We start from the raw sequence: 14,672 nt of genomic DNA, 5'->3' as shown, positions 1-14,672 counted from the left end.
CAGAAACATGAGCTGAAGAAGTACAATACCAATAGATATGCAAATGCATAAACTTCTGATTCCAATATGCTACTCACCAGTTGATTCTTGAGCGTTTTATATTGCTTATCCCTGGGGTGTAGGAGAGTCTATTTAAATTAAGTCTTATGGTTTGTCTTCTTTAGACATCTTACAGCCACTTCTTTTCGTTTGTTTGCTTTGTTTTGATTTTAATTTCCTTTTTTCTAAGAAATGTATGAAGATTAAATATCTGTTGCCATCAGATTATAACATAATCTACTTCATTCCAACATTAGTGCCCAATGCCAGAGCAATAATGACCTTAGTCATTACTCTGCTGTAAGAGAAGCTAGGATATAAAAGGTATCTATGTAGAGAGATATATAACTAAAATTTAAAAATAGCTGTACTTCAAGAGGAAAGCTAGTAAAACTGTCATTTCTAATTGGATCTGAATTTTCCCAGCCAGTACTACAAACTTTCTAAAAATTATGAAATAGTTTTGAATAAGTATTAATAAACATATTGTTCCTTTTGGAAAATCATAATTTTTAATATTCACTTTAACCAGTTCCAGCTATGATTCCCTTTATAGTTCCTGTCTCAGGAGGTGGCCATGAACTAGCTCTGTGTGCAAAATCCACACACTTAAGCACTGCTTGCTTATGGTGCCATATTGAACCCACAGTACCAGAGAACTCTATATCTGAAGCAAATTAGAATGCATTCTCTGTGACCATGAACAGTGCCTGCATACAGTAACATCAGTGAAATGTCACTGGAAACAGCAACAGGGCCCTTAGCACAACTAATTCCATGGTGGAGGTACCATGTAGCCTGTAAAACTCAGCTCTTAGAAATTACCACCTACCAGAACTAAAACAGAAGTCTCTATCCATCAAAGACCTTATAGCACTGGGAAAGTCTCAAAATGTACTAACCTTGAATTTTAGCTTCTGTATTACTACTATGTCTAACTGTTCTTGTTAATTTAAGTATGTCAACACAGAACATGTTTTTTTTTTTGCTTAAAAGTTCACTTGATTCAGAGCAACACTGAGATCCTGAACACACCAGTGTAGTCACTGACTGCCTGATAAAGACTTTTCTATTAGCGTAAACACATGTCTTAACAGTCCTTCTTGCTAAGTATCCCACAATAGAAACCCCATCTGATTTGGAGGACACTATTTTATCATTAACCATGTAAATTAAAAGAACAAGAAAAACAGATACGTCTCTCATTTTGCCATTGTGATGTGTGAATATGATAACACAAACTGTAAATGTTCTATGGTTTAAGAAATCGTTAGAATATTTTAGTTCACTTTCAGTTTCTGCCTGCACCCGGAGCTGACCCTGGGACACAACCCTCTGTACTTAGATCCCGTGGTTAGAGAGCTGGATTTTCAGAAGTGTGGACAATCCTGAAAGCACAGGTGAAACCACCACTTCTGCTCACATTCCTGGCCCAAGAGGAACAGAGGAGCAGTCTGGGACAGGAACCTTTTGGTATCAGCCTGTGAAGAAATAAGTTTCATAGATGCAAGAAACAAAGCAGTAAGAACCAAGTTCTGTGAACACAGGAACAAGGTCTTGGTGGTCAGTGACCAGGCTTAATGGAAACCAGCCAAAATAAAAACAACTGTTCTTGGAAATACCACCCTACCCCTCCCTGTGTTGAACCGGAGAGCAACCACAGGGTGTCATCCTGACCCTGCCCCACCACCTAGACTCCCCATCCCTCAAGGGACGTGCCAACTTAGCCCTTTCCCAGTGATTCTCCAGGGCCAGGGATGGGGCTGGATGAGGAAAGTGACCAATTGAGCCAAGAACAGCCCCTTGAGCAGGCCAGCCAATACCCGACAAGATCCTTTGTCCTGTGTACCACCAATGAGAATGGGGCAGCTAACCCTGTTGCTGAAATCTGCCCTCTATAACGAATAAAAGTTGTGAGCTTTTTGGATTTCGGGTTGCTCATCCACGCAGGGAGAGGCAGGGAGAGGCAACCCCACATACGTGAATTAAAAATCTTATACCCTCATGCTATTGCAGGAGCCACTTTGTCAATTTGTGCTATGTGGGTTGCGGTCCTGAGGTAAGGCCACTATGGGGTCTTACAACACCTGCACACAGGCCTGATCCTGTCTCACAGCTCTCTGTATGCAGATTCTTCTGGGAGAAAGCCTGTCTCCAGGAGTGCTGGCACACAGGCTTACAGGAGGGTCAAGTCACTGTTAGAGACAGCAAGACCAGTTAACACCAGAGATAAGCAGATAGTGTTAAGTAAGGGTAAGAACCAAAGGAACAGAAACCAACGTCACTTGGCAGCATCACAGTCCAGTTTCCATACCATAGCAAGCACTGGATACACGAACATGCAGGAAAAGTAAGATTCTGATTTAAAATCACAACTCATGATTTTCTTAGAGGACTTTAAAAAGGACTTTAAAAAGAAAGAAATCACAAAGGGAGACAACATGGGAGATAGAAAATCTCGGAAAGAAATTAGAAGTCATAAACAAAAACACTACCAAGAAATTGAAAAGAGAATCTCAGGGGCAGAAGATACCATAGAAAACATTGACACAACTGTCAAAGAAAACGGAAAACACAAAAACTTCCTGTCAGAAATCATTCAGGAACTACAGGACACAATGAGAAGATCAAATCTAAGGATAATAGGTATAGAAGAGAATGAAGACTCCCAACTGAAAAGGCCAGTTAATATCTTCAACAAAATTATAGAAGAAAACTTTCCTAAAGAAAGAGATGTCCATAAACATACAAGAAGCCTACATAACTTCAAATAGATTGGACCAGAAAAGAAATTCTTCCCATCACATAATAGTCAAAACACAAAATGCACAAAACAAAGAAAGAATATTAAAAGCAGTAAGGAAAAACAGTCATGTAACATATAAAGGCAGACTTATCAGAATTACACCAGACTTCTCACCAGAGACTGTGAAAGCCAGGAGATCCTGGACAGATGTCATACAGACCGTAAGAGAACACAAATGCCAAAGCAGGCTTCTATATCCAGCAAAACTCTCAATTAACATGGATGGAGAATCCAAGATATTCCATGACAAAAAAATTATATATCTTTCCACAAATTTAGCACTACAAAGGAAAATAGATGGCAAACTCCAACACAAGGAGGGAAACTACACCCTGGAAAAAGCAAGAAAGTAGGCTAATTTCAACTAACACAAAAGGAGATAGCCACACAATCATAATTGTTCCTCTAGCAACAAAAATAACAGGAAACAACAAGCATCGGTCCCACATAGACTAACAGAGTGGATACACAAAGAAGACCCAGCATTTTGCTGCACACAGGGAACACACTTCAGTGACAAAGACAGAAATGACCTCAACCTAAAAAGACTGGAAAACAATTTTCCAGGCAAATGGTTCCAAGAAACAACCTGGAGTAACATTCTAATATCAAATAAAACTCTCAATCATGAATAACTATGCTCCCAATGCAAGGACACCTACATTAATAAAATAAACCTTACTAAAGTTCAAAGCATACATTTCACATTATACAATAATGGTGGGAAACTTCAACAACATATTCTCAGAAATGAACAGATCATGGAAACAGAAATTAAACATAGACACAGAGAAACTAACGTTTTACCCAAAAACAAAAGAATATACCTTCTGTCCAGCATTGCATGTTACCTTCTTCAAAATTGAGCATATAATCAGTCACAAAACATGCCTCAACTAATACAAGAAGATTGAAATAATTCCATGCATCCTATCAGATCACCATGAACTATATGTGGTCTTCAATAACATAAGAAGGACAGAAAGCCCACATATACATGGAAGCTGAACAATGCTCTATTCAATGATAGTCTGGTCAAAGAAAGAAATCAAAGACTTTTTCGAAGGCACAACATGCCCAAACTTATGAGGCACAATGAAAGCAGTGCTAAGAGAAAAACTCAGAACTCTGAGTGTCTCCAAAGTGAAACTGGAAAGAACATTCACTAGTAGCTTGACAGCATACCTAAAAGCTCTAGAACAAAAGGAAACAAATACACCCAAGAGTACGAGCCCATGGCAGGAAATCATCAAACACTGGGCTGAAATCGATTGTGAAGAAATAAAAAGAACTATACAAAGAATCAACAAAATCAGGAGTTGGTGCTTTGAGAAAAACAACAAGATAGATAAACCCTTAGCCAGACTAACAAGAGGGCACAGAGAGTGTATGCAAATTAACAAAATCGGAATTAAAAAGAGACATATAACAGCAGAAACTGAGGAAATTCCAAAAATCATCAGATTGTACTTCAAAAGCCTATACTCAACAAGACTGGAATATCTGGATGAAGTGGCCAATTTTCTAGACAGACATTAGGTCTCGAAGTTAAATCAGGATCACATAAACCACCTAAACAGTCACATATCCCCTAAAGAAATAGAAGCAGTCATTAAAAAGTCTCCCAACCAAGAAGACCAGGACCGAATGAATTTAGTGCAGATTTCTATCAAACCTCCTTTGAAGACCTAATATCATTACTGTCCAAACTATTCCAGAAAATAAAAACAGAATGAACACCACCCAATTCCTTCTATGAAGACCCAATTACACTTATGCCTAAACCACACAAAGACCCAACAAAGAAAGAGAACATCAGACCAATTTTCCTTATGACTATTGATGCAAAAATACTCAATAAAATTCTCTCAAATGGAATCGAAGAACACATCAAAATGATCATCCATCCTGATCAAGTAGGCATGCAGGGATAGTTTAATACATGGAAATCCATCAATGTATTCCACTGTATAAACAAACTCAAAGGAAATAAAGAAACATGATCATCTCATTAGATGCTGAGAAAGCATTTGAAAAAATTTAACACCTTTTGATATTAAAAAAAAAACTTGGAAAGATCAGGAATTCAAGGCCCATAGCTAAACATAGTAAAGACAATATATAGTGAATCAGTAGTCAACATCAAACTGAATGGAGAGAATCTTGAAGCAATCCCACTAAAATCAGGGACTAGTAAAGGCTGATCACTCTCTGCCTACTTATTCAATATAGTACTCAATGTCCTAGCCAGATCAATCAGATAACAATAGGACATCAAGGGGATACAAATTGGAAACGAAGAAGTCAAAGTATCACTATCTGCAGAAGATATGATAGTATGCTTAAGTGACCCAAAAATTTCACCCAAGAACTCCTAAACATGATAAACAATGTCAGCCAAGTGGCTGGATATAAAATTAACTCATACAAATCAGTAACCTTCCTCTACTAAAATGATAAACAGGGTGAGAAAGAAATTAGGGAAATGACACAATAGTCACAAATAATATAAAATACCTTAGTGTAATTCAAACCAAGCTGTCTTGGTCCTGCAGGACAGTCAATGAGGGTACAGAGGGTACCTGGAAGAGAATGGGGGACAAGAGACATGAAGAAGGATGCCAAGATAAAAGTCTGATCATTTTATTTTTTCCCAAGGCTGAATTTATACCATAACAGGGGTAACAGAGAGAGGGGGAAGTGGGAAACATTTATGCAGCCCAGGGACACAGTATTTGTGTGGTCAGCTGATGTCAACAGGATGTTGGTCTTTCAAAAAGGCTACAGGTTTGTCATATCATTAGTCAGCAGGATGCTGGTTTCTCAGAAAGGTTATAGGTCATCACATTGGGCATCTTGACGTCAGATGTATTTCACAGCAAGGTCACAACTTATCGTATCATTATTCATCCTGACCACCAGATTTGTATTAGTCTTCTGCAGCTGACTGGGGATTTTCCATGAACCCAGTCATACTTAACTCTAACTATTCTATTACCATCAAAAATGGAGGGTCTTAAGGGCATCACTCCCAACACCAAGCAAGTGAAAGATCTATCTGTATGATAAGAAATTCAAGTCTCTGAAGAAAGAAATTGAGGATCTCAGAAGATGGAAGGATCTCCCATACTCATGTATTTCCAGGATTAATATAGTAAAAATGGCCATTTTGCCAAAAGCAATCTACAGATTCATTGCAATCCTCATCAAAATTCCAACTCATTTCTTCATAGAGTAGAAAGAGCAATTTGCAAATTCAACTGGAATAACAAAAACCCAGGAGAGCGAAAACTATCCTCAACAATTGCCCTGCGCTACGTCTTGCCAGCAAGAACGAAGGATCCTTCTGCAGAAAAGCTTTAATGCATCTTGAGAGCGAGAGCATAAGCTTACCATATGGAGACCCCGAGTGAGGAAAAACCATCCCTTATATAGGAAACTATCCCTGCCTAGGACGTGTCACTCTCTGGCTGGTCGCTGCCAAATGTGCCAGATGACGTACCACAGCATACGTGTCCCCTTGAGTGAGGAATTTACCAGGCGCTTGCGTATTGCCCTTTTACTAGGTGCATCCTACCAGATATCGGCGCTATCTTACAATGGAGAACGTGAGGGCGGCTCTCCACATCTCCCCCTTTTCTGTTTTTTAAGCAAATAGGACACCCATAAATAGGAGGGTGAAGACAGAAGTCATATCCTCGCACAAAGTTGGCGAACCTGTACAAGAGAGATACCCTTAAGCTGTTGTTGGGACCCAGGGCACTCCCGACCCGTCGCACTGCCATTTTTTGAGGGAGGGAAAACTGGGGCAGATACCCTCATGTAATATGACATGTCTTCCAGGGAGCGTGTTTGGTAAAACTTCCCTGTGTGATGCTAAGCTCATCACCCCTCATGGGCTGCTCAAGCCGGACACTCTAATCCTGTGCAATGAACCGAGGTTCTAGGAGTGCAAGAGCTGGCCAGCCGGCAACCTATTGCTTGAGCATGGTCAACCAAATATCGGCTGACGCTCCTTGTTCAAGGGCTACAAGCGCCTGGGCAATCACAATTTTGTCCCTCTTTGTTTGAAATCTCAATTTGCAAAGCAACTAGAGGAGTAACACTAACCCGCAGCAGAGGACTGCTCCAAAAAGTCCAACCCCCACCCATTCCTTAAAATAAGAGACTGCTGAGGTGATCCAGGATGACAATCCTTCTGTCAAAGACAGATCCAGTTGGGTAGAATTTACTTGAATGATGGCCACTCTCAATTCCCTAAGCGTCTGCTCAAAATCCGAGGTCCAATTCTGTAACAAATGCTGTGAAAGGGTTTTAGTCAAATTGGCAGCTTTGGTAAATTGTTCATACTGTATAGATGTGACACAAAGGCCAGGGAGCTTTTGTTCACAGCCAAGCTGGGCCAGTTGCCATAGAATGTCTAGCTGCTCTTGGACCAGATCTATACATTGGTTAACAAGCATGAGGCCTCCTTGTATCTGAGTATTAGCCGAGGCCTGTCTGTCCAGAGCAACAGAGACGGTAGCCGATAAATCATTAATAGTTTGGGTTGTCTGTAGTGAGTTTGACAAGGCCAATGCCGAAGCAGTAACCGAGGCAGCAACTGCCGTTGTAGCAATAATGCCAACAATAATTGCAGAAATGCCAAAATCTCTCTTTCCTCTAAATAAGGTCAGGGTCCCCGGAGTCTCAACAGGGACCGGGATAAAGCAAGGCATGCGGGTAACTACCGCTATGGAATATTGGCTAGCATCCCAGCACAGGGCATAAAAACATGAACCGTCTGTACAATTCAATTTAGAAACTTTAGTGGCATTACTTATAATCCACACAAATGGCGGCCAGACACAAACCGGAGCAGGGTTAAACCCCGTGCTCCAGTAAGGTTTATATTTTATATGAGTAGCTGTCCAGACAGAGGCTGAAGGGTGGATATTCCCTGTCCAGGAAAATGATAACTGTCCCTTTTCGCCCTTTCCTCCAAGAAGCATCGCATGGGCATAAGATCAGTGCAGCTACCATTAACGTCACAAAGCATCCATTGATCAAAGGGATTATTATTGGACCATCTACGATCAATGGTGGTGAAGTTCACTCTGCCTCCCAAATCAGGGGAGAAGGAAAAAAATTTCTGGACTGCCCAGGCAGAGTCCCGGGACTGGCAACCAGTCCAAGGCAAAGTAAGTTCTTCATCCTGGATCCCTCTACAAAAGGGTGCCAACTTTGGTTGACGGAGAGGGCAGGTGGAGGAGTTAATGTAAGGCCACCAACCATAGAGAACTGTGGCGTTAGCCACAATGTCTTCCTCACCAGTTCCCCATGTGGCCTCCCTTAACCAAGCAGAAGATTGATTACTCAACATAATGCAAGGAAGATCAAAAGATGTTTTGTTGAATATGCCAAAACAAAGGCTGCCCTTAAGGGGAATAGTCCTATTTTCTTTTACTTGCTCTATATGGGAATCTAATGGTAAATAGGCTAGTCCCAATTCTTTGTTGGTAGTAAAGAAACGTGGAAACTTGGGAATTATACATCAGCAGCATTGGGAGGGGGAAGGTTGACATTATTCCCCACCGTAGTTCGCTCTGCGCTTTTATTGGCACTCCCTGGATCAGCATGAGGATCACCAGAGTTGTCATCTTCTTGGTCCTCTGTCTTGATATTCCGAGTGAGTCATCCCGGAACCCAAACTGGATTTTCATTATCTTGTGGAAAAACACAAACAGCTCCCCTGGATCTTATCAAAACAGGATCCAGGCCCTTCTATTCATTTGTCAATACATCCTTCCATTTGACTAATTCTTTTGTCCTTTTGGGATCTGAGCAATGTCGGTCAGCCGCTGTTTGCCCAGCTTCATCAAGATTTAAAAAATTTAAGGTAAAAAGGGCCAAAGCAGTGGCCACTCGGGGTGTTGGGGGGAGTTCTATCATAATTCCCCTTCTTTGTTTTATTAAATATGATTTGAGCGTCCAATGAGCGCGCTCTATGATTCCCTGTCCTTGAGGGTTGTAGGGCAGGCCCGTCAGATGGGTAACCTGCATCTGAGCACAAAACTGACGGAATTGTTGAGATGTATAGGTGGGGCCATTTTCAGTTTTTACACATCTTGGCTTTCCCCAAGCACTCCATGCTTCAAGGCAGTGCTGAATGACATGTGTTGTTTTTTCTCCTGTAAGTGGGGTGGCATGTAGAATGCCAGAACATGTATCTATAGATACATGAACATACTGTAATTTTACAAAAGTAGAATTATGAGTAACATCCATTTGCCAGATTTGCAATGGCTGTATTCCTCTCGGGTTGACCCCGATGTGAGGAACTGGGAGGAACTGGCAGCACTGTTGGCATTGGGTGACTATATCACGTGCCTCTTTTCTAGTTATAGAGAAGCAGCGGCGTAAAGTTTCCGAGGTAACATGGAAATTGCCATGAAAGGTTTTAGCGGCCTCTAGAGGAGAGGCCAGGGCCACAGCTATCATTTTTGTGGCTTTGTTAGCCAAATCATTCCCTGAACTCATTGGACCAGGGAGTCAAGAATGGGCCCGTATATGAGTAATATATACAGGGAATCTCCTATTTATTAAAATAATTTGGATTTTTTGGAAAATCTCTGCTACCTTGCTAGTTGTTTTAATTACGCCGGCGGTTTCAAGAATATTAACAGCACTGACCACATAGGAGGAATCTGAAACAATATTTAGAGGCATCTGGAATTTTTCAAGGACCTCCATGACCACTAGGCATTCTACCACTTGGGGTGAGGTTTCAAAATATTGTCATGAGAACACTTGGGAATTTACCACATATGCTCCCACCCCTGTTTTTTACCCATCCGTATACACTGTTATCCCTTCTTTTAACGGTCTGTGGGATGTGACACGAGGGAAAACAACAGGTTGTGATCTAGCAAAACATAATAGGGGATGTTTAGGATAATGATTATCTATTTTCCCTGTAAAGGATGTGAGCAACACTGCCCAATCATCGGAGGTAGAGGCTAGAGTTTGGACCTGATAGGGTGTATATGGGATAATCAAGGATTGGGGTAGAGTCCCAAAATGACAGATGGCAGCTTTTAGGTCCTTAGTAGCCAGATGTGCTACTGCGGCTGGATACCAATCAATAGTCTTCACAGGGGAAGCATGTGGATGGATCCATAATAGTGGACCTTGTTGCCATAAAACTGCAGTGGGCAAATCCTTGGTATCTAATACACAGAGTGAAAAAGGTAGAGACCAATCAATGCATTGCAATTGGGCCTGTTTTATGGCATCTTCTACTTTTAGTAAGGTCTTGGTTGCAGCGGGAGTTAGCACACGAGGGGAGGTAACGTGGCCGTCCCCTTCCAATATTTCAAACAAGGGTTTTAATTCCACAGAGGGGATTTTTAAAAATGGTCTCAACCAGTTAATCCCCCAAGAGCTTCTGAAAATCATTGAGAGTATGGAGGTGGTCTCTACAAATTTCCAATTTCTGGGGTATAATCTTATCAGGGAGAATGATGGATCCTAAAAAATGGCCTGTATCAGCAATTTGGACCTTCTCTGTAGCAATATGTAAACCCCATTGTTTAAGGGTTTTTTGTAATACGGGATAGGCTTGTTTAAGTAATTCTAAATCTTTATGACACATCAAAATGTCATCCATGAAATGAACCAACAATAAATTTGGATAGGTCTCCTTGACTGGTTTGAGGTCTTCCTGAACATATAATTGACACATCGTGGGGCTGTTGGTCATGCCCTGAGGTAGGACCTTCCACTGGTATCTTTTTTCAGGTTCAGTATGATTAATTGATGGGACAGTAAACGCAAATCTGGGCCTATCAGGGGGGTGAAGTGGAATAGAGAAAAAACAATCCTTAATATCTATTATTACCAAATTCCAATCTTTTGGTAGGGCCGAGAGTATAGGAAGGCCCCGCTGAATGGGTCCAAGGGATTCCATCTGATCATTAATGGCCCTCAAATCATGAAGTAATTGCCAATTTCCTGATTTTTTTCTTATTACAAAAATTGGGGTGTTCCAAGGAGAGGTGGAGGGTTCCAAATGTCCCAATCTTAGCTGCTCATCCACCAGTCCTACAGCGGCCTGTAGCTTCTCGGAGGTAAGTGGCCATTGGGGAACCCACACCATGTCCTCCATCTTCCAGGGTATGGGCCGTGCTGCCCCAATGGCGCCTAGGAAAAACCCAGGCCTTGTTTATGGGGGTTGGCGATCGGTTCAATGGGCGTGAGACAGCCCTGTTCTAATCGCTCTAGGCCTTTCCCTTCCTTATCGCCCATCCTTGACATCATGTGGGCCACTTGTGGGGGGTATTCGTAGATAAGGTTAGTCTCATGGTCTGCATAACATCTCTCCCCCAAAGATTAACAAGTAGGGGAAGTACATAGGGAACAAATTGTCCCTGTCGGCCATCAACAGTCGTCCAAGTTAGAGTGGCAGAGCTGATTTTAGGGCACTACTGGTAGCCTAAGCCTTGTAGTGAGTGAGAAGATCTTATGGTAGGCCATGATTGAGGCCACCATTTTGAGGAAATTATACTTTTATCAGCCCCACTATCCAGTATGCCTTCAAATTTCTTTCCATTAATTTCTAAGCTCAATTTTGGGCGGTTGTTAAGATGAACCACCAAATATGCCGAATCATTACCAGTGGACCCCATGGGCCCCTTGGTATCCTGTATTGTGGCTTGGGAGCATGGAAGGAGTAATAACTGTGCTATTCTATCTCCTTCACTTATGGAAAAAACCCCATCTGGACTTGAACAAAGAATCTGAATAGCAAGAGAGTGCTGAGCTTCAACAAGGCCTGGATGGACTATCAGTCCTTGTAGGGCGAGAGATCCTCTCCCAAGGACAAGGCCTATGGTTCCCGGGGGTAGAGGCCCCACAGTCTGAGCAGGAATTGGCTGAATGCCCATCTGGGGCATTAGAAAGAAGTCGGAGGCGGCACACATGTCCAATTTTGTGTCACCTCTTGGGGAGCCTCCTCTGTCAGGGTCATGGCTTTCTGAAAGCGGTTCCCATATCTTTGAGGGCCCTGGGACCGGGGGCCCAACAATACATTTTTTTGACATCTCATTAGGCTGAACTTCTAAAGGAGGGAGCAGTTTACCCTTAATATCCCTCACTGAGCGGCACTGGTCAGGCCTATGGTAGCCCTTGCCACATCGGACACAGATAGTTGCAGGCCTCCTGTCTCTCTTGGTTATCCTACAGTCTCTTTTTAAATGGCCCACTTTTCCACATTGAAAACATGATCTTTTATCTGTCCCTTTAAAGGGGTGTCGCTGGGACTGGAGAATGGCAGCCACCAGGCCTGCGTTAGTAAGGGGCCCTCTGAGTTCTCTGCAGACTCTGAGCCAATCCTGTAACCCTTTATTTTTTCTGGGGGCTATGGCTACTCGGCACTCCTGGGTGGCTTACTCAAAAATGAGCTGTTCTATAAGCAGCGCCGCTTGCTCAGTATCACCAAAGATTCGTCCTGCAGTCTCTGTCATTCTGGCTACGAAGTCTGAGAACGGTTCCTGGGGCCCCTGGATGATTCTGGTAAGTTGATTATCGACCCCTCCTCTCCTAGTGAGTGCTTTCCAGGCCTTAATGGCCGAGCTGGAGACTTGAACATAATCGCCCCAATGGTAATTTGCTTGGTCCTCTGCGAAGCGGCCCTGTCCTGTCAAGAGTTCAAAAGTCCATTTCTGTTGCTCAGGCGTTAAAGCCGTGGCATTAGCTCTGGCCTGTGTTTGAGCCGCCTCATACCAAAGCGCCTTCCATTCCATATATTGGCCCATGTTGACGAGGGCTGCATTTGCAATCATCTGCCAATTGGCTGGTGTCAAATAATTTAGGGCCAGCCTTTCAAGAATGGTTAGGGTGAAATTGGCTGTAACTCCGTACTTTCTGACAGACTCCGCCAGCTCTTTAATTTGGTTATCTTCGACTGGGGCATGAACCTGCTCACCCTCCTGTGTCTCAAAGACGGGGAACGACATGGGCAGCTTCCTTCTCACCCTTTCGGGGACTAAAGAGAATGCGCAAGAGCACGCCTCATACGGAGGGGGCGCCGTTGGCGACTGCCATGGCAGAAGCTTTCTATTACCTCCCTTTTGTTCCTCGGGGTGATATCTCTCTTCCTCATATCTAGCTGCTTCCTCATCTAACTCGGCCTCCTCCTCTGAATCTAAGATTCTATTCTCAGAGCTATCAGAACTGTCGAGGTTCAGCGCTTCTAGCTCTTTCACAGGGTATATGCTGGCTCCCCCTCCCGGTTGCTGTGCAGAGAGGGAAGTGCCGGAATCTGAAAGCTTTAACACTCCCTTGTCCACAGACTTACCGGGAGGGCTCCTTTTCTTTCTCAGGACGTCCTTTCTCTTGCGCGCGCCCAACCTCTCACTACGTTCGGTTTCTGACATGCTGTCTTGGACTACCTCGAGAGCGGTCTGTCCTCCTACAACTGCTGCCTTACACACTTCATCTGCTAAGCAATTTTTGACTAGTTTCCATATGGCTTTAGTTCCTAGACGCAGATCTTTCTCTGCCAATTTTCTGTCTAGGTCCTTTCCAAGTTTGTCCCATGAGGCAATTGTAAACGAGCCTGAACAGGCAAACCAGGGAGCCACCCTGTCCACCTCCTTCACAAAGTTTTTAAGTGTTCTTCCTCTGATTTTAATGTCTCTCTGCTTTAGCACCGTTTCCAAGGCCGTGATCACAGACTGTGAGGACCCCATGATGGACCAAGAACGCCGGCGGCTTATCTACGTCCGTCTGACAAGGCTTGAGTAGAAACAGACACACTGCTCTCTTATGTACGGGAGTCTTACGCACACTTCCCCAGACGGTGCCGCTTATTTATGTCGGCCTTATAGCATCCCTGCTCCCCAACAGTCAAAGGCGAGGGTAAAAGGGAGCTGCGCGAAGCTCACTTATTTACGAAAGACTGAGACGCGCCTCCAGCTGCTGTCACGTATTCGTATCAGACCAACCACACCAAAATCTTCCTTTTAGCAGCGGAAACGGTGAAAACAGAACATAATAATAAGAAAGAGTAGGGTGGCTCCGAGAACAAATACCATAGCCTCAACAAATCCTTCCCAAGGGGGTGACAACCCCAGACCAAAGTCCAAGAAAGGCATGCCTCTCCGAACGTACCTGCCTGCAGTTCTGAATCCTCCTTGTCACCAAGGGTTCTCCGAAGGTGCTGACGATGGCGAGGTCTTTTTCCGGGTTTTCGGCACCAATTGCCCTGCGCTATGTCTTGCCAGCAAGAACGAAGGATCCTTCTGCAGAAAAGCTTTAATGCATCTTGAGAGTGAGAGCATAAGCTTACAATATGGAGACCCCGAGTGAGGAAAAAACCATCCCTTATATAGGAAACTATCCTCGCCTAGGATGTGTCACTCTCTGGCTGTTTGCTGCCAAATGTGCCAGATGACGTACCACGGCATACGTGTCCCCTTGAGTGAGGAATTTACCAGGCGCTTGCGTATTGCCCTTTTACTAGGTGCATCCTGCCGGATATCGGCGCCATCTTACAATGGAGAATGTGAGGGCGGCTCTCCACAAACAATAAAAGAATTTCTGGGGGCATCAGAATCCCTGACTTCAAGCTGTATTACAGAGCAATAGTGATAAAAATGACTGTATGGTATTGGTACAGACACAGGCCGATAGATCAGTGGAATAGAACTGAAGTCCGACTCAGAAAATAACCCACAATCCTATAGTCTTTAGATCTTTGACAAAGGAGCTAAAACCATCCAGTGGAAAAAAGATACCATTTTCAGCAAATGGTGCTGGTTCAACTGGTGGTCAGTATATACAAGAA

General features: G+C 43.2%; 1 pseudogene; it reads right to left on the bottom strand.

Annotated features, from left to right (window-relative positions):
- Positions 1-8,608: 8,608 nt before the first annotated feature.
- Positions 8,609-13,575, bottom strand: LOC147994703 (igE-binding protein pseudogene; annotated as a pseudogene).
- Between the last annotated feature and the right edge of the window lie 1,097 nt (positions 13,576-14,672).

This window comes from Rattus norvegicus, chromosome 4 (assembly GCF_021556685.1).
Source record: "Rattus norvegicus strain SHRSP/BbbUtx chromosome 4, alternate assembly SHRSP_T2T, whole genome shotgun sequence".
NCBI classification, from domain to species: domain Eukaryota; kingdom Metazoa; phylum Chordata; class Mammalia; order Rodentia; family Muridae; genus Rattus; species Rattus norvegicus.
Note: the sequence above shows the minus strand (reverse complement) of the source record. Positions and strands in the feature narration are given on the sequence as shown.